At 34.4% G+C, this 23972-nt stretch overlaps 1 long non-coding RNA gene across 1 annotated transcript in view; it reads left to right on the top strand.

The window, feature by feature from the left end:
* LOC118150315 (uncharacterized) overlaps nt 1-21959 on the top strand; it is a 45790-nt gene extending 23831 nt beyond the window's left edge. Inside the window, exons 2-5 of the long non-coding RNA XR_004738427.3 lie at nt 12909-12979; nt 16079-16132; nt 17264-17454; nt 21031-21959. This is a non-coding gene — a long non-coding RNA (uncharacterized LOC118150315). The remainder of the gene's footprint in view (nt 1-12908; nt 12980-16078; nt 16133-17263; nt 17455-21030) is intronic.
* The last annotated feature ends 2013 nt before the right edge of the window (nt 21960-23972 follow it).

The raw sequence follows: 23972 nt of genomic DNA, 5'->3' as shown, positions 1-23972 counted from the left end.
CAGGTATTTTTATTCATGGATGGTTGTTCAGAGTGATGGTTCTGTGAGGGGTCACACACAAAGAATTCCCATTCTAACATTTTGGGAGCACATGGACACAAGAAGGGGAACATCACACACTGGGGCCTGTTGGTGGGGCGGGGCTAGGGTAGGAATAGGAGAAATACCTATTGTAGATAACAGGTTGATGGGTGCAGCAAACCACCATGACACACGTATATATACCTATGTGACAAACCTGCACGTTCTTCACAAGTACCCCAGAAGTTAGAGCATGATAATAATAATAAAGAAAATATGTTGTTTAGCATAGCCATCTTCAGTTATATTAGCTGGGTATTCTGGATAATTGCTGCAGCTTCCATATCAGCTCTTGCTCTTTTACCTAGCACTTCTATGTTATAAAGATTGCTTTTTTTTCTTAAACCTCATGAACAAACTTCTACAAGTTTTTTTTTTCTACAGCTTCTTTAACTAACAGCCTTCATAGTATTGCAGTTAGGACTTTGCTCTATATTAAACTTGGTCTTAAAAGAATGTCATGGCTGGTTTAATCTTATATCCAGAGCACTAAAACTTTATATATATCTGCAATAAGTCTGTTTTGCTTTTTTATTACTTTGTGTTCACTTGAGTAGCACTTTTAATTTCCTTAAGAACTTTTCCTTTGCATTCACAACTTGGCTGTTCAGCACAAAAGTCCCTGTCTTGATTTTCTAAATGTCTTCCTCACTAATCTTAACCATTTCTAGATTTTCATTATTTAAGAAAACTTTTATTTTAGGTTCAGGGGTACATGTATAAGTTTGTTATATAGATAAACTGTGTGACACAGGGATTTGGGATACAGATAATTTCATCACTTGGGTACCTGATAGGTACACTCCATCTCAAGTAGGCCCCAGTGTCTGTTGTTCCTCTCCTAGTATTCATTTATTCTCATTGTTTAGCTCCCACTTATAAGTAAGAATATTCAGTATGTGATTTTCTGTTTCTGCTTTTGTCTTAGTTTGCTTAGGATAATGGCCTCCAGTTCTATCCATGTTATGCAAAAGACATGGTCTCATTATTCTCTTATGGATGCATTTTATTCTGTGGCATATAAGCACCATGCTTTCTTTATCAAATCTACCATTGATGGGGATTAGGTTGATTTCATGTCTTTGCTATTGTCAATATTGCTGTAATAAACAGATAGCAATATTTGTGAGATGGAGGAACAGCTGATTGGTAGCACTGTCAGAACATATATAACATTGCTTTATTAAGTTTGCCATCTTATGTGGGTATGGTTTATGGTGTGTCAAACAATTAAAATAGTAACGTCAAAGATCACTGATCACATATCACCATAATAAATATAATCACGATGAAAATGATATATTGCAAGAATTACCAAAATGTGGCACAGAAACACAAAGGAAGCACATGTTGGTCCATGGTTCTGAAGCACCAAAAAGAGATAAAGTTGTAGTTATTCCGGACTTACATATCATAGCTTCTTATGCAAACTGATTCAAAAAATCACATAGTTAATAAAATTATTTTCCTTAAAAGATAGAAACTACCAGCAAATTTCTTTTGATATCTATATTACATAAAATTACTCTTTAACAAAATAGATAATTCCTCATTAGTTGGATTACCTTAAGAGTATGAATTTTTATTTTCCATTTTAATGTAGTTATTTTAATGGTAATTTTAACACTTTATGAAGGCTTTTGATGAAAAAGCAAGGATTCTTGGAGAGCAATGTCAGTGATTACAATCCCTTCAGGGAAACTTTCGGGTAAATGTAATTCTTTTTTCAGAAAAAGAGAGTAATAACTACAATATATTTTTTATTTTAGAAGGGACTATAAACAAGAACAAATATAAAGAGAGGACACATAAACAGAAACTAAAACTTTATGACCTGAGGTTTACAAAATATTTTAAATGTGTCAAAATATTCCAAAATAAATATGTATTCCAAAGTATTTCTCAAAACAAGGGAACAACAAACAGCAAATGGAGATTACAGAAATAATATAAATATCTTTAAGTGAAACACTGATAATACTAGAGAGTTAAATTAAATTTACCAACAGGCAAGTTTTATACAAAACAGGTTTCAAATGGTTGTTTTTGAAAGTGTATAGTTTAGTTCAATGGGATAGACTTTTGTGCTTACTACACAGCAGGCACTTTATTAAACACTGGGATACTTCAATCAATTAAACATAGACTCTACCTGCCAATCTAGGAGGATGCAGTACAGTACACTGAGTAAAGCCGATATCATGGGGTTCTATGTGCTTGGAGTTACATACCATAACATCAAATTATTATCTGTGACTTGGGCCACTCAATCTTTCTAGGTTTTAGTTCATTTTTCTGTAGAAAGCAAATAATAATTGTCAATCACAAAGTATTGTGCAAATTACATAAGAAAATCTCTTAGTGCTGGGAAGTATCTGACTGGGAGCAAACACACAAATATATGTTAACTAAGAAAATTAAATAATCATGTTTCTAATTTACATTTGTTTAGGTCCAAGTCTAAAAGGAATAACAGGAGTCCATAGCAATCTAAGAAATTAGAACATAACAGCATGTTTTATAATTTTTAGTTTATTTTATCTATGAAATTATCAGTTTCAAAGATAATTTTTAAAATTACTAAAAATTCCATCTCATTTCTGAATAAGAAGAAAGGGTCAAGTAATGATTCCATATGGAGTTTGTGAGAGGTAGATACGAAGGAATGGTTTTATGTTCAATACCAGGAAAACTACATTCATCAGAATTATCTATCTAAAAATAGAATGAACTGCTTCATGAGTTAATATGTTCCCTGTCATCAGATTTATCAAACACCATTGAAGAACAATTTGAGATTGTAGAGAGATTAAGATAAGTAATAATTTAGGAATAATCAGTAATAAGCAGTTGATCCAACCAGACGCTGTGAAAAGCCTTCAACATTGAATCTATGACCTGACTCTCCATTTATTTTACGACAGGAAAAAAAAAAGCCATAATCAAGTTTTGGCTGTTTCTTCTCCAATCAAACTGACTGTGTTCTGGTTGATTATGCACTAATTTTAGAGCAACTTGCTTACCATGCTGTGAAACTATTGATTTCCCAATGATTGGTCATTATTTTGCTTTTCTGGTCCCCAAATGGGATTAACAAAATCAAAATAATTATAAATCATTGACGAAAGGGCTGTGCATTATTATTACATACTGAGTTTGCTTTTTATTTGGATTTGTGCTTGAAGCTCAGTAAACAATGCACTTTTCTCCCCTATTATTGAGGACACTCATCAGCTCATATTTTGTACTTTTGCCAGAATAAAAAAAAACTATTTGACAGTTTCATCGTGGATATTTTTTTCTAAACATGGTCACTGAAAGTTATCATTGATATTGAAGATGATGGAGTTTAGAATCAGACAGACCAAGCCTTAAGTTCCAGCTTTATGTAGTATGACATTGGGGAAAAGTTAACTTCTGTATGACTCAACTTTCTTACTGATCATATGGGGCCAAAATACTTACTGCATAGGAAACATACAGGATCTTAAAGATATGTTTTCCCATGCCTAGATTGATACTTCTTTTTTAATATTAAGTAATAAAAAGATAATTTTTTAAAATTAATGTATCTTCTTGTTTTCATATCTTGGTATCTTTTACCATCTACTCACTCTATATACTATAGAAGAAAACCAGAATCATGAAAGTAAAAGGTGGGATAAATTAAGAAGTTATTTAAGTCTCTCTTATTGTAAAGTAAGAAATCAAGATGCAAATACTCCACAGCTAAACCAAGGGAAAAGATGCACAACCCATCTACCTTTCCAGCCCAGTGCTGTTTCAACAACACAAGCTGTTTCTGGTAATGTCACAGTTTCTAAAGAAATTTTAAGAAAATTGTAGGTACAGCAAAAGGAAATCAAAATAACTGGGGATTTGGAGTCTGATGGCTCTGGATTTGCCTCTGAATCTCTCCTATTTACTGTATGGGTGTCCTGAGTAGATCACAATCTTTCTGACCCTCCATTTTTCTCACCTGAATTTAGGGATAATCGTGTGTACCTTATGGAACTTCTGTAAAAATTTGAAATAAAGGATATAATGTCCTTAAAATAGTGTTTTTCACATTGAAAATTCTTGCTGAATATTAGCTATTGACTATAACAATAATAGTAAGAGGTTTAGATATCTTAACAGGTCAAGAGTAAGGCACAAAATAGGAAGTCCTTTTGGTTTTCCCTCAGGCCCTAACAATGTGGGGCTTGTGCTTAGAAAAGTAATTAGTTTCTACAACAGGGAAAATCCAATGTGCTGGGTCCTCCTTTTCCAGTAGTTACAGGAAAAACACATACAGTTCTCTTAGCCTGTCTATCAGCTTTTTAAAGGTGTAGTTCTTTCTCCACTCCTAATAAATATTCTCCTCAGGAATGTGACTGTATTGTTTGCAGCTCTATTTCTGGTCCATCTCTCTTTCTGAGGCACATGGGCACCTGTGAGCACTGCACATCCAGGCCCAGACATCTATCAAAATCTTTTCAGAGACTGTCACTGCCTCCAAGGTCTGTTCACTGTTCTGGGGAATTAGCTTATACTCACAGCTAGAACTAATCCTGCCAAATTCTTCAAGGAATTCAGAGCTCCACAAGTTTAGCCCTCTAATCTCTGCACACCAACATGCTATGTGCAACCAAATTGTGTGCACAATTTTACAGTATATTCCATCTGATTGCTTCTTCTTGAGTTGCTTTGCTGTCCTCCGCTTTTATAAGGATGCTTTGATCTGTGGTTTTAGTTCATGTAAGTATTTCCTTGTTTGTCAAATATTTCTGCTGGATAAGTTGGCTATAGAACGATTCCTTCATAGAAAATAATTCTCAGGAGTTTTATGATAGATTCAAAGATAAGTTTCAACTAGAATTTTTAAAAAATCAACATAAAAGAAAGCTAAAACTTTTAGTTTGAATATTGAAAACAACTAATTCATTTGTATTATGTCCATAATACTATGCTTACCAGGAGATACAGACTAAAACAGGTAGACACTTCATTTCTAAGGCCGAGGTTAGAAATTTTATTCTAAAATCAAATAAACTTGATTTGAATTCTAGAGTTTCCCTTTACCTTCTGACTTTGTACAAATGGCTTATTGTCTGCTTTCTAACATGTGAAGTAGTTCTACAATGAGAGTGCCTCACTTGTAAGATTGTGAGGGTTAAAGCATGCATGTGAAATGTATATGAAAAAAACTGTATAACACCCTTTCATGGAATATATGTTCAATAATATTTATTTTTTTAAAAGACTAAAGGTCTTCCCTAACATGGTTGACATGTGATAGGACTCTAGAAATCAAAGGCATAAAGAATTTTTGAGTTACTTTACTTCATAACAGTCATCACCATTATGAACTTTAAATATATTGTTGGAATTATTACAACCATTCAAAAGTTAGGCATTATATATATATATTTTTTCACAAATGAGTTAATTGAGGATCAGGAAATTTTAGTAATTTCCCAGGATCATTACGTTAATGGGCAGTAGAGGGAGAATTTGAACCAGATTGTGTTAAAAGTTTGAGTTTGTAATCATTGTCCTATATTACTTTAGTAAGTTTGAAAATTCTAGACAAATGTGTCAAACTGGCAGCCCATGAATGTCTTTTGACTGTTACAATAAGGATTCTAAAAAAGTGATTTAACATTAAAAACTTAGGAAACATCAGGATATTTTAACATTTTTAGGTTACATTTCTACTTGAACACAGTTGCCTAAAACTCACAGTCACTGCATCTATCAATGAGACACGCTTCTCAGTTCTTACATCTCCCAATTAATAGGTTCACTTATTTCCATCATCTGCTTGACCTCCATGGTCACTTAAGTTTTCTGGCTCACTTAGGGATTTATAAGGTATGCAGTAGTTATTAGTTTCTTAGTCTATCAGAACAAAAATTTTAACCTTGTGTATTTTATTGAATGTAAACTCGAATACACTTTAAACTAGTAACCACTGTAGGTACCATCTGTCTTTCAACAATAGTGGAGATTCATTATTATTGTTTCATTTATTGATTAAGTGTTGATATTTTACCCTGTGCAATCTATAATGATGTACTTCAATTCTGGTCCATGTAGAAATATTTAAAATGCATTGCTTCATATACACTGTTGCCTCCCTGTTCTAGTCCCTTGCTTAGCTCATGGAAATTTTAGGATGTGAAAACTTAAGAATGGGCTGCCCACGTTGTCTTAATCCAGCAGAATTTACAGAAGTCACTGGGACAATGAATGCTGTACTTTTCTCAGTCTGTGGTTCCTTCCCAGTAGTAATTCAAGGAGTAGAGCAGTTGGATAATGTGAATATGCACATACATGATATTCTACCTACTATTAAAATAAAAAATAGCACAGCATAACTCAGAGGCTTTCCCGAGCATGAAAGTATAAGTGAACAACTTTGTACACCTTTATATAAATCATAATCTTTATAAATTCACTTATCGTCTAAAGCCTAATCTCCTCTTTAACTCTTCTGTAGATCTTGCCCAGCATATGCCTCCACGTATAAATATATTTTTTATTTTGTTTGTTTCCAGTTTTTCTCATTATAATAGCATTATACTAGAGGCAGTTTTGATGGAACCTTCAAATTCTTAACACTAGTTGGTAAGATTATTTTATTTTCTTGGCTTTATTTTTGTGTCAAATAAGAACAAACTATTTTGTAGTCCCACCTGTTTTCTTTGTCTCCTCTCTTTCCTAGTAAAGTCAAGTTAACTCCCCTTTTCTCCAAAATGTATTGTTTTAACTCCTTTTTATTTCTAGCTATATTTGATGCTATATCTTTGACATTCCATTCTCCTGAATGTGCTTAGTAATTAGCATTGCTTATTTATGACTACATGTCAATAATATTTTGCCTTCTCCTTATCAGCAAAATAAAAGATAAATAGATGATAGATACATATTCAGATGAATATACAGAAAGCTAGATAAATATAAGTAGATATATGATAAATAGTGCTAGATGATTCATTGATGGATATGTAAATAAGCAGAGAGATATTGTTAAGCAAGAATTTCCATTCTCGGGAAGAAAATAGAAACCTGCTGATGCACCCATTTTTTACACTAATCTTTTGGTCAGTCAGCAAATTCTGTCTGATCTACTGTCAAAATATTTTAAGAATTCAGCCACTTCATTACTACTGTCACCTCCATGCCGGTTCAGGATGCAGCACCCTATCTGTCTATTTTATACATACCAGCCAGAGTGATCCTGATGAATATAAGTCAGATTACATCAACTCTTTCTTGGAAACCTTCAATGGAGTCTTATCTTACTTATAGTAAAACTTAAATGCTTTATTATGACCTTACAAAGGCCAGTATAGTTTTCCCTCTTGACCCACCTTACATCTCTGACTTCATCTCACAGTACTGTTCTATTCAATTGCCCACTCCAGGAACACAGGCTGCCTCGCTGATCCCATGAATCTGGCTTGCAGCTGCTGCACGGCCCTGGAATTGGTCATTTCCTCTGCCTTAAACACTCTTCCCTAAATTATCCCTATGGTTTTCTCACTGCTTTCAGTTTTTACCCAATAAGCAACTCTAAGAAGCCTTCCTTGGCTACTGTTCTAAAGCTCCAAACTCCCATCCCCAACAATTCCTATTCTACTTGTCTGCTTGATTTTTCTCCTAAATTCTAATCACTATTTAACAAATGTTGTTTTTACTTGTGTCTCTTACTTATTATCTGGGAACTTCCATAGTTTTCATTATGGCAAGAATACTTGTCATTTTTATTTACTGTTGTTCATCAACCCATAGAATAGAACCTGGCACAGAGAATAGCCTCATTTAATATGTGTCAAATGAATACGTGATTAAATGACATAATACATGTCAAACCTTTAGATAATTGCATAATATCTATTAACACATTTTCTTGGTTTAGATCAAATGGAAAAGAGGATGAGAACAACTTACTTCTTTACTTCTTATCTTCAAAGATCCATGTCTCCACAATATCTTAAAAGTATACTGCCCCGGCCGGGTGTGGTGGCTCAAGCCTGTAATCCCAGCACTTTGGGAGGCTGAGGTTGGTGGATCACGAGGTCAAGAGATCGAGACCATCCTGGTCAACATGGTGAAATCCCATCTCTACTAAAAATACAAAACATTAGCTGGGCATGGAGGCACGTGCCTGTAATCCCAGCTACTCAGGAGGCTGAGGCAGGAAAATTGCCTGAACCCAGGAGGCGGAGGTGGCAGTGAGCCGACATCATGCCATTGCACTCCAGCCTGGGTAACGAGCGAAACTCCATCTTAAAAAGAAAAAAAAAGTATACTGTCCCAACTGTAGTACAACTGAAGTGTAAACTGATAAATTTTCTTTCTCAAGGCTGTTTTGGAAAGGCATGTAATTCATTGTATCATGGGAGATTTTGTCCAAAACCAACTTCTTAATGACTCATTTTTCTTTTCATTGTGAAATGAAAACTAAAATAAATCAAAATAGCATCTCAAATGTCCAGTATGGCCCTAAACCATAAGTGCAAATGAATATGCTCTCTGATAAAAGAAAAAAAGTCAGGTGAGAAATATATTTCAACTTCTGGGACCTTGGGATTTTGTGTAAGCAAAATCAAGAGAAGTTTTATACAAACTTGACTTCAGGATGCTTCTTCATTACAAATGTCAAAAAGTTAAATAAGCATTTATCAAACTTTGTAAACCCTGAAGAATCAACTGTATATTTATTTTTTTCATTCAATAACGTCAAAAAACTCAAGACATCAGAAATGAACAAGTAAAGTTTACAAAGAAATGAGGCTCAGAGTGCTTTTTTGGCTTTTCTTGTATTGACTGGGAACAAAGGCTAACACAGAATGAAGCCTCGTCTTTAATAGATACAATAGAGTTTACATAAGTTAGCAAAAACTCTCCCATGTTTTTATCTAAGCATCATTTGATTTTCTTACATCTATCATAACAGATTTGTGAAAATCAGTATCTTTTGTAGATATGAATCCTAGGATAACTTTTTTCATTATGAACCTACTTTTACCATCAAATCAACCTAATTTTCAATATCTCCTTTATGAATCCCAGTTTCATGACTTTATAGAGGGTATTGCTGACCTTATGGCTGTGGCTGACCTTATGCAGCCCACATTTGATAAAAATACATGAGAAAGCCAAATGGAGTTGTAATTCCCTGCATTGGCAACTCTTGGGGACATTTGTCATCCATTGCCTTCCCATTTGAGCAGCCACTCTTCTGCTAAGGTACTCTAATAATCTTAGAAGAAATTATATCTCCTTCTTCAGTAGAGTTTTGATGGTTTCATTCATCAAGGTGCCATGCTTGGCCCCTTGGACTTTAGAATCTTACATATACTAATACTTAATACTTTTGAGTGTGTACTGTAGATTTGACACTAATATAAGCCTTTATGTTTCATATAACAACCCAATAAAATGGATGTCATTATTATCCCCACTTTATAATTGAAATGAATAGCCCAAAACCAAAGAGCCAGTATTTAAGTGCTGGTAGTGGAATAAAAATCCAGGTCTATCTGATGGGAGTGCAGATGCTTTTAAGCACACAACTGTTCTGTGTCTCAGCGTACAGGGACTCAAGAACAGAGAATTTGTGAGAGATGATTTGTCCCAGCAGTAGCTTCCTGGTCACATGGTTTATTCCTTCTTGCTACCTGAAATCTTAGGGGTACTTGGTTTTAATTTTTTTTTCAGATATCCCTTATTTGTGTGAGCTGCACCATATCCTTCTAATAAGTTGACTTTTTGATTAAGAGATCTAGAATCAGTTTTGGCTTTTTAATATCAATGAATCTTTTAAAATTGATGAACCAAATTATATATATATTTATGATATAAAACATAAAGTTTTGAAATATGTATACATTGTGGAATGGCTTAATCAAGCTAATTAATATATTCATTATCTCACATACTTATTTCATTTCATGGTGAGAACATGCAATATTTACTTTTAGTGATTTTCAAGTATCCACTAAATTTTATTGACTATAGTCATGATGTCTTACAATACATCTCTTGAATTTATTCCTCTAATTGAAATTTTGTATCCTTTGACAGACATCTCCCCACTTTTTCCACGGCCATTTGTATCTACCATTCTCTTCTCTGCTTCTATGGGTTGGATTTTTTGGAATCCACATATAAGTGAGATCATATAGTATTTGCCTTTCCGTGTCTGCCTTATTTAACACAATATTCTCCAGGATCCTCCATCTTGTCACAAAAAACAGGATTTCCTTCATTTTTAAGACTACATTTTATTCCACAGTGTATGTATAACTCATTTTGTTTGTTTACTTATCTGTTAATAGACACTTAGATTGATTCCATGTCTTGGTTATTATGAATAATGCAATAGTGAGCGTGGGAGTGCAGACATTTCTTCAACAACACAGATTTCATCTCCTTTGGTTATAGACCCAGAAGTGGGAGTGCTGGATCATGTGGTAGATCTATTTTTAAGTTTTTGAGGAGCTTCCATAATGTTTCTCATATTGAATATACTAATTTATATTCCCACCAACAAGATATGCCAGGGTTCCCTTTTCCCCACAATTTCACATTTGTTATGTTTTGTTTTTTTGATATGAGTCATTCTAACTGGTATAAGGTGGAATCTCATTGTGCTTTTAACTTGCATTTCATGGGTGACTAGTAATGTTGAACATTTTTTCATATACCCGTTGGCCATTCATATGTCTTATTGTGACACGGTTTCATAGTGTTTATTTTTATTTGACTCTTCCAAGAGGGTGTTGTTGATGAGATCTGGAAGTGTTTGCTTATTTTTAAAAAATCTGTTTTAAAAGACTACATCAGGCTGTGCTGGTATCTCACTATGGCTCTGTATATTATGGCGTAAACACTGCATTCCTGCTGTGTGAAGTCCTGCTATTCAGGGCAGGCCAGAGCTCTGCTATGCAATGAAAAAGGAGTGGATACATTAGTTGCCTCCATTAATCCCATTCTGGGTCAAAGGAATTGTTTGATTTTCTTAACTTTCAAACCACACATTTGTTTCAGCTTCAAACTCACTACAAGTCCCAGCAGAAGCTCACATCTTATCAGTTCATGGGCTGCTGCCATCATATTCTGACATCCCAACCAGAATATTACAGCTCACAGGTGGCCAACCTGACTAAGAAATGCAAATTTTCCAATAACATCAGGGAAGAGGTGCTGTTATTTCTCTCTCAATATTTATGCTTATAAAAATATGTTATAAACTCCTTTTAAAAACTGCTGGGGGACATCAAGTGCTCTTACTATTATTATTTTTAATTGACCTTTTAAGAACCATACCTCCTCTCTTCCGTATGCTATTTATAAAACTATAAATCCCAATCCTTACTTCCCAGACATAGGGATGGGGCTTTAATACAGACCGGGCCATAAGAGCATGCAATAAAGAACAGTTTGCCAAAAAAAAAAAAAAAGGTACATCCTTCAAGAAGGATCAATTAGTGTTTCTTTTTAAGTAATTGATGCAGCCTCCAAGAAGAGGAGAGTTCTTGGAATTACATGTCCAAACAGAAGCTTAGGGCAGCTTATACAATCTGTACAATCATGAACAGAGATCTAGAGAATAAGGTAATCTTGAGGGAAACAGAGAATAGAGCAAAGAGGAGACTGAAGGCATTATTTGAACCTTCATACCCTGCATTGCCTAAAGCCATAACTATTGCCTTGATTTCTCTTATCATGTCCATTAGAGTACCCCCTCCCTGATTCCCACTTTGCATAAAGAAATATGAGTTGAGCTTTTCTTACTTATTACTTTAAAAGTCTTGAATAATCTTTGTGTGCCTGTAAACTAGAATATTTAGGATTTTTAAGCATATTATTTCCTATACTGCAAACACAGTTTGTTTATATACACATACCCAGACATTTTCCTCAAGGTTTCAAGAAACTCATTGTTTAATGGCTATGAGTTACCCTGTTTTCTTTTTTTATTATACTTTAAGTACTGGGGTACATGTGCAGAATGTGCAGGTTTGTCGCATAGGTATACACATGCCATGGTGGTTTGCTGCATCCATCCCCTGTCATCTATATTAGGTATATCTCCTAATGTTATCTTTCCCCAATACCCCCACTCCCTGCTATCCCTCCTCTAGCTCCCCAACCCCCCGACAGGCACCAGTGTGTGATGTTTCCCTCCCTGTGTCCATGTGGTCTCATTGTTCAACACCCATTTATGAGTAAGAACATGTGGTGTTTGGTTTTCTGTTCTTGTGTTACTTTGCTGAGAATGATGGTTTTCAGCTTCAACCATGCCCCTGCAAAGGACATGAATTCATCCTTTTTATGGCTGCATAGTATTTCATGGTGTATATTTGCCACACTTTCTTTATTCATTCTATCATTGATGAGCATTTGGGTTGGTTCCAAGTCTCTGCTATTGCAAACAGTGCTAGAATAAACATACATGTGTATGTGCCTTTAAGATGGAATGATTTATAATTTTTTGGGTATACAGCCAGGAATGTATACCCATCTGCTGAGTCAGATGGTATTTCTGTTTCTAGATCCTTAAGGAATAGCCACACTGTCTTCCACAATGGTTGAACTGTTTTCACTTAGAAACATTAAATAGAAATATTTTTCTCTAAGACTCTAAACATTTGAAAGAAAATTTTTAAAAACTCATTTAGAAGCATGTTTCAAATATCTATTTGGTGTTATACGGTACAAATATCTTCCTTGATTATCAAAATTGGTGTCTTTTGCTTCTCATAGTAAAAAGTTTTGGTATTATTTTCCTCTTTACTTGGCTTATCTCTTTATTACTTACTTTCCTTCAGATATTTGAGATGATTCACTTCCTCCATGATCAAGCAGTTTTTCCAGGAATTTAGTGGACCCATTAAATATTGTAAGTCATTTGGGATCTCTCCTATCTTAGAAGGCCTATAAGAAGATAGTCTTACAAGTAAGCTGATGCTTGCCAACCTTCATTCACTGAATATGGACCGAATATTAAGACAATTCCCTGTAAAAATGACATTCTATGATTCTATTGCCTCATTTATTTTTCACAATGCTCCCTTGCAGTAGGTACATTGAAATTATCACTTGTACTAGAGAAGGGAACTCATATTGAGAAAACCAGGTAGCATGCCCCAATTTACTTAGCTATCAAGAACCCCAGTCCCTTAGATTAAAATCTGCTTCTTCTGGCTGTAAGTCCAGTAATACCTTCATTCAGAGCCCTTGTTCTTTTATCTGATCCAGATGCAAGGATCATGTTATATTTTATTAGAACAATAGCTTATTTTCTGCTGGATTAATAATTTTAGAAAATTGCATAATTGCATAACTTATTTTTTTCAATCCTTTCAAGAGACGATTATGGTGATAGCCTAATGACAGTGACTATAGCATATGGATTTCTTGCTTACAATTTAATTTTATAAAAGGTTTATGTATTAATTTGGGCCAAGGATTTAGAGAAAGGGAGAAAGCTTTCCACTTCTCCAGCATAAAAATATTGTTATTTTCCTTACATGTCCTCTGTCATGACAGTTTCATTCTTTTTTGTCTAATCTTGGACAGTTAGATTATTCATGCTGTCCTCTGTATTATAAGCCACATTCATCCCCAGACATTTTTTCACACACAGCAGTTGTTGAGAAATATATGAATTGGCTCTGAAACTAAAAATACATTTCTCTTCTGCGTGGTTAAATCAGTTGAACTCCTGCTCTGTGAGTAGTCATGATCTAACTTTATCTATTATGTATTAATATCTGTGTTCTATGATAACAAGTCACCCCCACTGCTAGTGGGTTCATGCTGTACAGCAGAGTTTTGGACCAAGGCTTGAGCTTCCCAGGTAGTCTGTGGTCTGACAATAGCTTCAAAGTCTCTTGCCTCTCAGTGAAAAGGAAGAAAATCTATCATGGAGTCTATTATTCAGGTGAACAGGATATAAAAACCTATCTGTCATTTGTAATCTCCTCCATGTTACACATTAAATAAATCTGTTTTAATGTCTTTGCCTTGTGACCTCTTGTCTTCTGTTGTAGGACAATGTGGTTTTCTGAGAGTTTGATCAACCTTACTGTTGGAAAAGGTCATATAAATCTCAGGGAAAAATGGTGCCAAACTGATTCTTTTCAAAAGAAATGATCATCAATTATCTGTAAATTGCTATGCATTTATTATCTTAGTGCTTTTGCCATGTTATAGAGATGTGATTGAATTTTTCCCTTCAAATTACTTTACAATGTATTTAAATTTAAATTATGAGGATATGATTCTTGTTTTAGACTCCTTTCTTGGTTTTAGGGTAAAGGAAAAACAAGTAGGTATATACACACGCAGACACACACACACATTTTTATAATGTTGACAAGCAATAAGGGTAATATAAACATATGGTTTTGGATTACACATAGTTCCTGACTTAACGATGGTTTGACTTAGGATTTTTTGACTTTACTATGGTGGAAAACTGTTCAATTATGACATAATATACAGTATTTAATAAATTACATGAGATATTCAATACCTTATTATAAAATAGGCTTCTGTTAGATGATTTTTTCCCAACACAGGCTTATGTAAGTGTACTGAGCATGTTTAAAGTAGGTTAAGCTATGATGGTTGCTAGGTTAGATGTATTAAGCACATTTCAACTTATGATCTTTTCAACCTAGTACCATGGTTTTATCAAGACACAACTTTATCGTAAGTTGAGGAGCATCTGTATACCAGGAATTATAATGATTTCTAATCTTCTTGACATTATTGTATCAAAATACAATTTTAACTTTTTAAATATAAATTTTGGGGAAAAATTTAAGAATGTGTAAAACAGTCATCTCATATTTTTGCCAATCTAATATCCATTTGGTTTTCTTAAGCTAATAGAACCCCATGATAATTTTTGGGGCCACCACTTCTTGCCTCTGTGCCCCTGTGTTTCAGCTGGGCTTGACACTATCTCATATTCCCAGAAGAGGGAAATTATCTAGATGTGGCCTATCAAAGTATTTAGCCTATTCCCTATGACTAGTTCTGGGTCATCAGAAGGCTGTCATCAAAGCAGAAGAGTGGCATTCAACCCTAATACTTCTCACAGAAATTAAGTGAAGATCGTTTTCCACTGGGGTTACTGAATTGGTAAATGCAAACCTATGATGCTATTTATTTTACATTCTCAAAGTGAAAACTTACCTGAGAGTGAGCCAATAAGAAACAAAATAAAACTGAGATTGAGAGACACATTGATTATTTGTCTTCATCTAGCCTTGCTCAAACCACCTGCCCTTGAAATGTTCAATTACATAAGCCAACAATTTTCTACTTTTCTCCTTCTCTCTCCCTACTTCCTTCTCTCTCTCTTACCCAAGAGAGAGAAACTCGGTTTTCAATTAGGTTTCTGTCACTTGAGATTGAAAATATTTAAACCAACATAATAGCTAAATAAAATTTTGATAAATTATTTACCGTAGTAACTCATCAACTTTTAAAGCACTTTTATATTAAAATATTATGGCAAATGTTTTTGAGAAGAAATAAGTTGGGATAATGATAAAAGCTGATTTGTGAGCCAAAAACAGCCCTTCTTAAAGTGATAGTGGGAATTGCACAAGTAACCTATAAAAAGTAAAGAATTTTAAAATACAAAGGTTTGTAGTCAAATAGTTTTCTGGGAGTGAGAGAAATGGAAAACTGGACATATTCCCAGAATAGATTCAGCATTTTACCCTTACGAGATCACTTTGTGTTATGAATACAGAGTGAATAAATCGTAAGGAAATTTGGCTGACCACAGTGTTAGGACACACAAATTGTTGCGTCTTGCTTGGGTATATGCTGTGTGCCTGAAGTGTAAATAATCAATTCTACTAAAGTTTTGTATTAAATATATCTAAATATTTTTTTCAAACTCTGTTGCCTGTCCATAACTGATGAAATAACTTGTGCGAGTAACAGTCATAATTTATTGAATTCTTCCTATGTGCAGGAAACCCTGTATTAATCTGCACACATCTCAAATTCTTCATTATGACCCTCAAAGGTAGGTAGTATTATTTTTATTTTACATACAAGAGAATTGAATTGAAGCCCAAAAGAGTTTTAGCTACTTGGTGAAGGACACATTGAAACAGAAGGCAAATCTGAGACTTCCACTAAGTCTATCAGTGTCGTGTGTACAGGCTGAAGCACATAACCACGTTTACTTTCATGGGATCAGAAATATTTTCATTTTATTTTTCTCAAGTACATTGATGAATGATTGTCCTATTGATGAATGCCAGGCACTGTATGAGAAATTACGGATTCAGAGTCAAGCAAAGTAAGATCTCGGTGCTCAGGATAGTCATAGTCAATAACTCTCTTTGAGAACAAAACCAAGAAGTTAAGCTGCTTGATACCACAATGTTATCGCCTTGGATTTTATTGTAGGACACGAAACTTCTAAATAGAATCTGTAAATCTCTAAAGCAGGATAAAATGAGCAGAAACAAGAACAAGAGAGAAAGGTGTTCTGACATGAAACTTTGCAGAAAAGTCAAGGCTGAATAGGAGATTTGGAACATTTGTTTGCACCTCTGTTCACCAGTTATTGATGTAAAAAGTTTAATGAGAGCACTGTAATATAGCATTTAAGGCATGAGTTATGAAGTCAGACAAAATTTGAATCTCATACTTACTACCTTTTGTTGTTACGCTTTTGTAAAAGTTATTTGCAGTTTTTGACCTTCAGTTTCTTTATCCTTACATGGAGAAAATAATTTCTAACTCAGAGGGTGGCTGCAAGGATCAAATGAAAAAAATATGAGGTAGTAGACTTTCGTATTTTCCTGCTCAATATCCATTCCCTTTTTCTTGGGTTAGCAGCAAGTTGCTCCACAGGGAATCACCGTTTCCTTTATCATCTCATTGTAGTTGATAGGAAGTTTATTAATTCTTTAACTATAAAGTCTGACCTTCGAGGCACATCTGCAAAATCAGAGTAATATTGATTTGTCAGAAATTAAATATATCACCAAACATGCATCAGTAAATGAAATCCCAGGACTTTTGTTAGAACTATTTAAGAAAACTGGAGTTATCTTTATCCTAGAATTGCTAATTGTTAGCCAAAACGTGGCAAATAATAATGTGGTAAATAATAAGCAGCTAGTCGACATCTGCCTCTTTGCAGAAAGAGCCTTCCTGATGACAGACACAAAGTGGAGAAAAGTATAGCCAAAATATGGAGAGACTCGTCTTTTTGAAGGCATTGATTGAGCTGCTAGATCCATCCACACTTGAAGGTAGATGCATCTCTGGACTTCCTTGACCTGTGACATGATTTGAATATGATTTATCTCTCAGCAGCTGAAAAAAGTAGTGGTGAGTATTCCATGTAAACAACTTATTATAATAATAGTGTACTTCCCCATGACATATATTTCTTTTCTAGAACTATTATTATTCTTTATGTTTTTATTAATTCTTATATCATATTATATCTTGCCAATTCATCTGTGAACTTTTTAGGTCAGGCACATATTTTGGTGCCTTCCCAGCCATCTAGTAATTAGGTGTCAAACTCCTAACAATTTTATTTATTCTTTAATATAATTATTATAATACATTGCCATTCTGGAAACAATAAACTTCTGATTTTTGTTTATGTTGCCCCTATAACATAAGTGTTATGTTAGCCAAGATTTAAAATGGAATCTAATCAAAGTCAGAGAAAATATTTGCAAAACGTTATGCAGTCATTAAAATTACACTCAGGTTTAAAATTTTGAAAATGTGAATACCAAATACAACAATACTGATTTTATATTTAGGATCTAGTACTTAAATTAGGATTCACTTTTATAAGCTGATTTTTTTAACTTCAGATATACAATCTAAGTTGATATCATATGGCCATTTCAGGGCAAAATCCATTTATGTAAACATCAGACTGAGTGTAAAGTGGGAAAGCCCAAATTCTTACTTTGTGAGGCACATTCCCACTGACATCATGCAAATAGAATATGGGGACTATGTTTACTTACAATTTTGGATAAAGAGCACTTTTAAAATGTGGATTATGCAAAGTTTTCATTTCCCAAGTTTCTGGTGATCTGCCACTAAAATATCTCCTCAATGCCTGCTTCCCATGCCAACATAATGCAATGGTATCATAAAATCTCCTGACACAAATACATGACATGATTTAACAATCAGAAAACTATATGAGGCAAGAGTCTTCAAAAAGAAAAGACCTCCATAACTACAAGAATTTTTGTCTGTTTTTCTTTGAGGTTTTATCTAAGTGCCTACAAGAGTGGCTGTAACATAACAAGCATTGGATATTTTTTCAATGAATGAATGGATGGATATTTCTCCTGTTTATAAGGATAAATGTAGTTAAACATGGAAAGTCATCCAAATTTTAATTCTGTCGCATATAAGTCCTGGACATCTTATTCTGCCAGAATGTTGTGTCTGAGATTTCTATTATGTCAGAGGAGAGAAGAAATGAAAATGTATACTTACTCTGTACCTTCTTTCACTATCGGATAATTTATAGTAACAAAATCTTGGAAACAATCTAAATGCCTATTCATAGGATATTAGTTGAAATTATGATATATACATATGCTTAAAATTAACAAACATTACCATATAAAAAGTAGAAAAGCAAATTAAGATAGTTACATTTTTCACATTTATGATGCTGTATGTTTTAAAATGTATTCTCTAGATAGTTGAAAAGTAACATTGAGCACTTTAATGATTTCTGATCTACATAATAAACATATATTGGTAGCTCTGGTAAGTGATTTTATAAGCACAGTTGCTAATGGTTTTCATTGCTCAAAGAAAACGCTATTGGTTCAAATTCTTCCTTTTTTCAATCAATGATTATGAAGAAGTCCTACTTGAAGAATTAATGGAAAGGGGAAATAATTTTATCTCCCCTGAAAAAGAAGGCAGAACAGATGGGAAATATGCTGTTTAGTTTTCTTTCTTTCCCATAAATAAATAGAAATGTAGAATCAATATGTTTCCTAGTGCAGACACTCAAATTCATTCTCTTCATTTAGATGAGCAATTATAAGGGCCACAATCATTGGGTTTTGGAATTATGGTCCTGATGTTTCCAATGTGAGAGTATTGCAATAAATGGTATTATTATTTTTTTGCTAGGGAACATGTTTAATTTTCTCTTTCATCAATATTTACTTTACGGTTGTTCCTCTTCTATAATACATTTGTAAAGATTCAAGGAATTAACCTCTAATGTAGCCATGTAACATGCCTCCTTTTAAATAAATTTTATAATTGCCTCTACTAATATTCTAATGCTAAGACCAAGGTTTATTGACTCACGGACTTTGGCAACTCTTCTCTAATGTGAAAATTTTATTCTAGACTTGCAGATGTGTTCATTATTTCTACATTATTACCTGTCTTATATAATTTTATATTTTCATTAGTCAAGTTTTGGCTCTATTAATAATCCTTGTGATGTGTCATATAAATGATGACTGCATTAAAATGGCAATTTAAAAGTTATATTTATAAAATGTCACTTTTGAATCACATTAGAGTTCAGATTCCTAATATGTTTAGTACTTTATTTCAAGGCAATAAGCAAAGTTTACATCATTGTGAAGTTAAAGCTTACCTGCCCCATAAAGTACTTAAGTGGCACAGGTATCGAATAACATTGCATTTGATCAGTTTAGGAAGTAGATTAAAACATTAAAACATTTCCTGGCCCATCATCACTTGTAGCATAAAAAAAGTTGATAAAGAAAATTAATCAGTATTGTCTTTGCTCATAACACACAAAGTTTTATTTTATTACTTAAGCTCTTTGAGTACCATATACTTAGGTCAAGTAGAATATACTGAGTTCAGAATTAATTGACCCTAAAAGGTATTAACATTAACATTTAAGGCCAGTTTTTTCACCATGGCTGTAAACTTTTTGAAAACCATGACTGTGCCATGTTCACTTTTGCATTTTTAGCATTCAGTTAATTGCTCAGAGAGTTCTATTAAATTTAGTTCAGCAGTCAAGTAAACAACATTTCCATCTATTCTGCAGCTATAGTATACATTCAGCACCATGGACAGCACTTTGCTTTGTTTTATACTTTTTCTGATTTTGGGAATACATAGCAGGGTATATATTTATGAGGTAAATGAGATGTTTGATACAGGCATGCCATGTCAAATAAACACATAATGAGGAATTGGGTATCCAACCTCTCAAGCCTTTCTCCTTTCAGTAACAATCCACTACTGAATATAGTCACCCTGTTGTGCTATCAAATAGTAGCTCTTATTCATTTTTTAACGATTTTTTTGGTACCCGTTAGGCATCCTCACCTTCCCCCAGCCCCATAGTGTCCTCCTTAGGACCATCCTTCTACTCTCTATGTCCACGAGTTCAATTGTTTTGATTTTTAGATCTCACAAATAATGAGAACATGAAGTTTGTCTTGCTGTGCCTGGCTTATTTCACTTAACATAATGAGCTCCAGTTGCATCATTGTTGTTGAAATAACTAACTCTCATTCTTTTTTATGCCTGAATAGTACTCCATTGTGTATTTGTACCGCATTTTCATTCTCCATTCATTTGTTAACGGACACTTAGGTTGCCTTCAAATCTCAGCTATTGTAAACAGGTCTGCAACAAACAAAGGAGTGCAAATATCCCTTCAATATACTTATTTCCTTACTTTGGGGTATATACCCAACAGAGGAATGGCTGCATCATAAGGTAGCTCTATTTTTAGTATTTTGAGGAACCTCCAAACTTTTCTCCATAGAGAAAAGTTAGCTGTACGAATTTTACATTTCCACTAACAGTGTGCAACAGTTCTCATTCCTCCACATCCTTGCCAGAATTTGTTATTGCCTGTCTTTGGATAAAAGCCATTTTAACTGGGGTGATGATATCTCATTGTAGATTTGATTTGCCTTGAGAATGATCCATGTGCTGAGGAAAAGAATGTGAATGCCGTCCCTCTTAAATGAAGTGTTCTGTAAGTATCTATTAGATCCCTTTGGTCTATAGTGCAGATTAGCTCTGATGTTTCTTTGTTTATTTTCTGTCTAGAAGATCTGTTCAGTGACAAAAACAAGGTGTGGAAGTCTCCAGCTATTATTGTACTGGGGCCTATCTGTCTCTTTAGCTCTAATAATATTTTTTCTATATATCTGGGTGCTCCCATGTTAGGCACATATAGAATTGTTATATCTATTTGATGAATTGACCCTTTTATTATTATATAGTGACCATTTTGTCTGTTCTTATAGGTTTTTTCCTTGAAATCTACTTTTTCTGATATAATAGGTATAGTAACTCCTATTCTTTTTTGCCTTCCATTGGCATGGGATGTCTTTATTTTTCACCTATAAAGACACACATAGATATTCCATCCCTTTATTTACAGTCTATGTGTGTTTTTATAGATGAAATGTGTTTTGTGTAGGCAACAGATCAAGGAGTCCTTTTTTTAATCCATTCAGGCAGTTATGTCTTTTGATTGGAGAGTTTAGTCTATTTATACTCAATATTATTGATAAGCAAGAACTTACTCCATTTTGTTATTTGTTTTCTGATTATTTTGTGACCTTCTCTTCCTTCTTCCAGTCATGTTTTTCTCTAATGAAGATGTTTTCTCCAGTGATAGGATTTTGTTTCTTGCTTTTTATTTTTGTGTGTGTGTGTATCCATTGGTTTGAGGTTACCATGAGGATTGCAAAATCTATCTTACAACCTATTATTTTAACCTGATAACAATTTAACACTGTTTTCATAAACAAGCAACAAGAAAACTAATCAAAATTATATGCCTTAACTTTGGCCCTCCTACTTTTTAAGTTTTTATTCTTCTATGTCTTGAAAAATCATTGTAGTTATTATTTTTCATTGGCTCATCATTTAGTCTTTCTACTTACAATAAGAATAGTTTACACACCACAATTAAGTATTATTATATTCTGTGTTTTTCTGTGTACTTACTATAACCAGTAAGTTTTGTACCTTCAGATGATTATTTATTGCTCATTAATGTTCTTTTCTTTCTGATTGAAGTACTTGCATTAGCATTTCTTGTAGGATGGGTCTGGTACTGATAAAATCCCTTAGCTTTTGCCTGGCAAAGTCTTTATTTCTTCTTTATCTTTGAAGGATATGTTTTCCAAGTATACTATTCTAGGATAAAAATTATTTTCCTTCAGCACTTTAAATATGTCGTGCCAATCTCTCCTGGTCTGTAAAATTTTCACTGAAAAGTCAGTGAAATGCCAGATGTATTTGAGCTCCATTTTAGGCTATTTGTTTCTTTTCTCTTGCTGCTTTTAGGATCCTTTCTTTATCCTTGACTTTTGGGAATTTGATTATTAAATGCCTTGAGGTTGTCTTTTCAGGGGTTAAATACACTTAGCATTCAATAACCTTCTTGTTCTTGTACTTGGATATTAATATCTTTCTTTAGGTTTGAGAAGTTCTCTGTTATCTCTTTGAATAAATTTCCTCCCTCTATCTCTTTCTCTGTGTCCTCTTTAAGGCCAATCAGTATATCTTAGAAAACCCTTTGAAGGTGTTTTCTAGATACTGTAGTCATGCTTTATTGTTTTTTATTCTCTTTACTTTTGTACAGTAAATTACTTTTTACTTTTGTCTCCTCTGACTGTATATTTTCAAACAGTCTGTTTTCAAGCCCACTATTTCTTTTTTCTGCTTGATCAATTCTGCTATTAAAAGACTGATGCATTCTTCAGGATGCCAATTGCATTTTCAGCTCCAGAATTTCTGCTTGATTCTTTTAAATTATTTCAATCTCTGTTAGATTTATCTGATAGAATTTGAAATTCCTTCTCTGTGTTATCTTGAATTACTTTCTATTTTCTCCAATCTAATATTTTGGATTATGTCTGAAAGGTCCCATTCTCTGTTTCTCCAGGATTGATCCCTGGTGCCTTATTCATTTCATTTGGTGAGGTCATGTTTCCATGGATGGTGTTGAAGCTGTCCTTCAGTGTCTGGGCATTGAAGAGTTAGGTATTTATTGCAGGTCTTCACTGGATGGGCTTATTTGTAGTCACCCTTCTTGAAAAGGCTTTTCAACTATTTGACAGAACTTGGGTGTTGTGATCCAAGCTGTGTTTTCTTTAGGGACACCCCAGACCTAGTAACACTGTGGTTCTTGCAGACTCTCAGAAGTACTACCTTGATGGTCTTAGACAAGATCCAAGAGAATTCTCTGGATTACCAGGAAGAGACTCTTGCTCTCTTCTCTAACTCTCTTCCAAACTTACAGAATCTCTCTCTCTGTTCTGAGTCACCTGAAGCTTGGAGGGCAGTGACACAAGCACCCTGTGGCCACTGCCACTATGATTGTGCTGAATCAGACTTGAAGCAGCACAGTGCTGGGTGCCACACAAAGCCTGCTATAACCACTCCCTGGCTACTGACTATGTTTACTCAAGGTCTAGGGCTCCATAATCAGCAGGTGGCAAAGCCAGCCAGGCCTGTGTCCTTCCCTTCAGGGCACCGAGATCTCTTAGGCTCCAGGTGGGTTTAGTAGTGTGGTCCGGGAGTCAGGGTAAGGAGTCAGGTAAGTTTTGACTCCTTAGAAATCTACACCAGGTAGTCTTCTAGACCTTAGAAGTCTACCTGGTGTTCTATTATATTGGGTATGATTTGGCATTCAAGTCACAAGCCACAGTCTTTCCCACTCTTTCCTTCCCATTGAAAAGGCAGAAGAACATCGCCCATAGCCACCAGCACCCCTGGCAATGAGGAGTACTTCCAGGCTTCCACAAATGCTCCCTTAGGCCCTCAGACTCTTATGTTAGCTTGTGGTAAGTGTTACGTGGCCTGGGACTAACTCTTCAGAGCAA

The sequence above is a fragment of the Callithrix jacchus genome, chromosome 2 (assembly GCF_049354715.1).
Source record: "Callithrix jacchus isolate 240 chromosome 2, calJac240_pri, whole genome shotgun sequence".
Classification (NCBI taxonomy): domain Eukaryota; kingdom Metazoa; phylum Chordata; class Mammalia; order Primates; family Cebidae; genus Callithrix; species Callithrix jacchus.
This window is presented reverse-complemented; position numbering and strand designations above follow the sequence as displayed.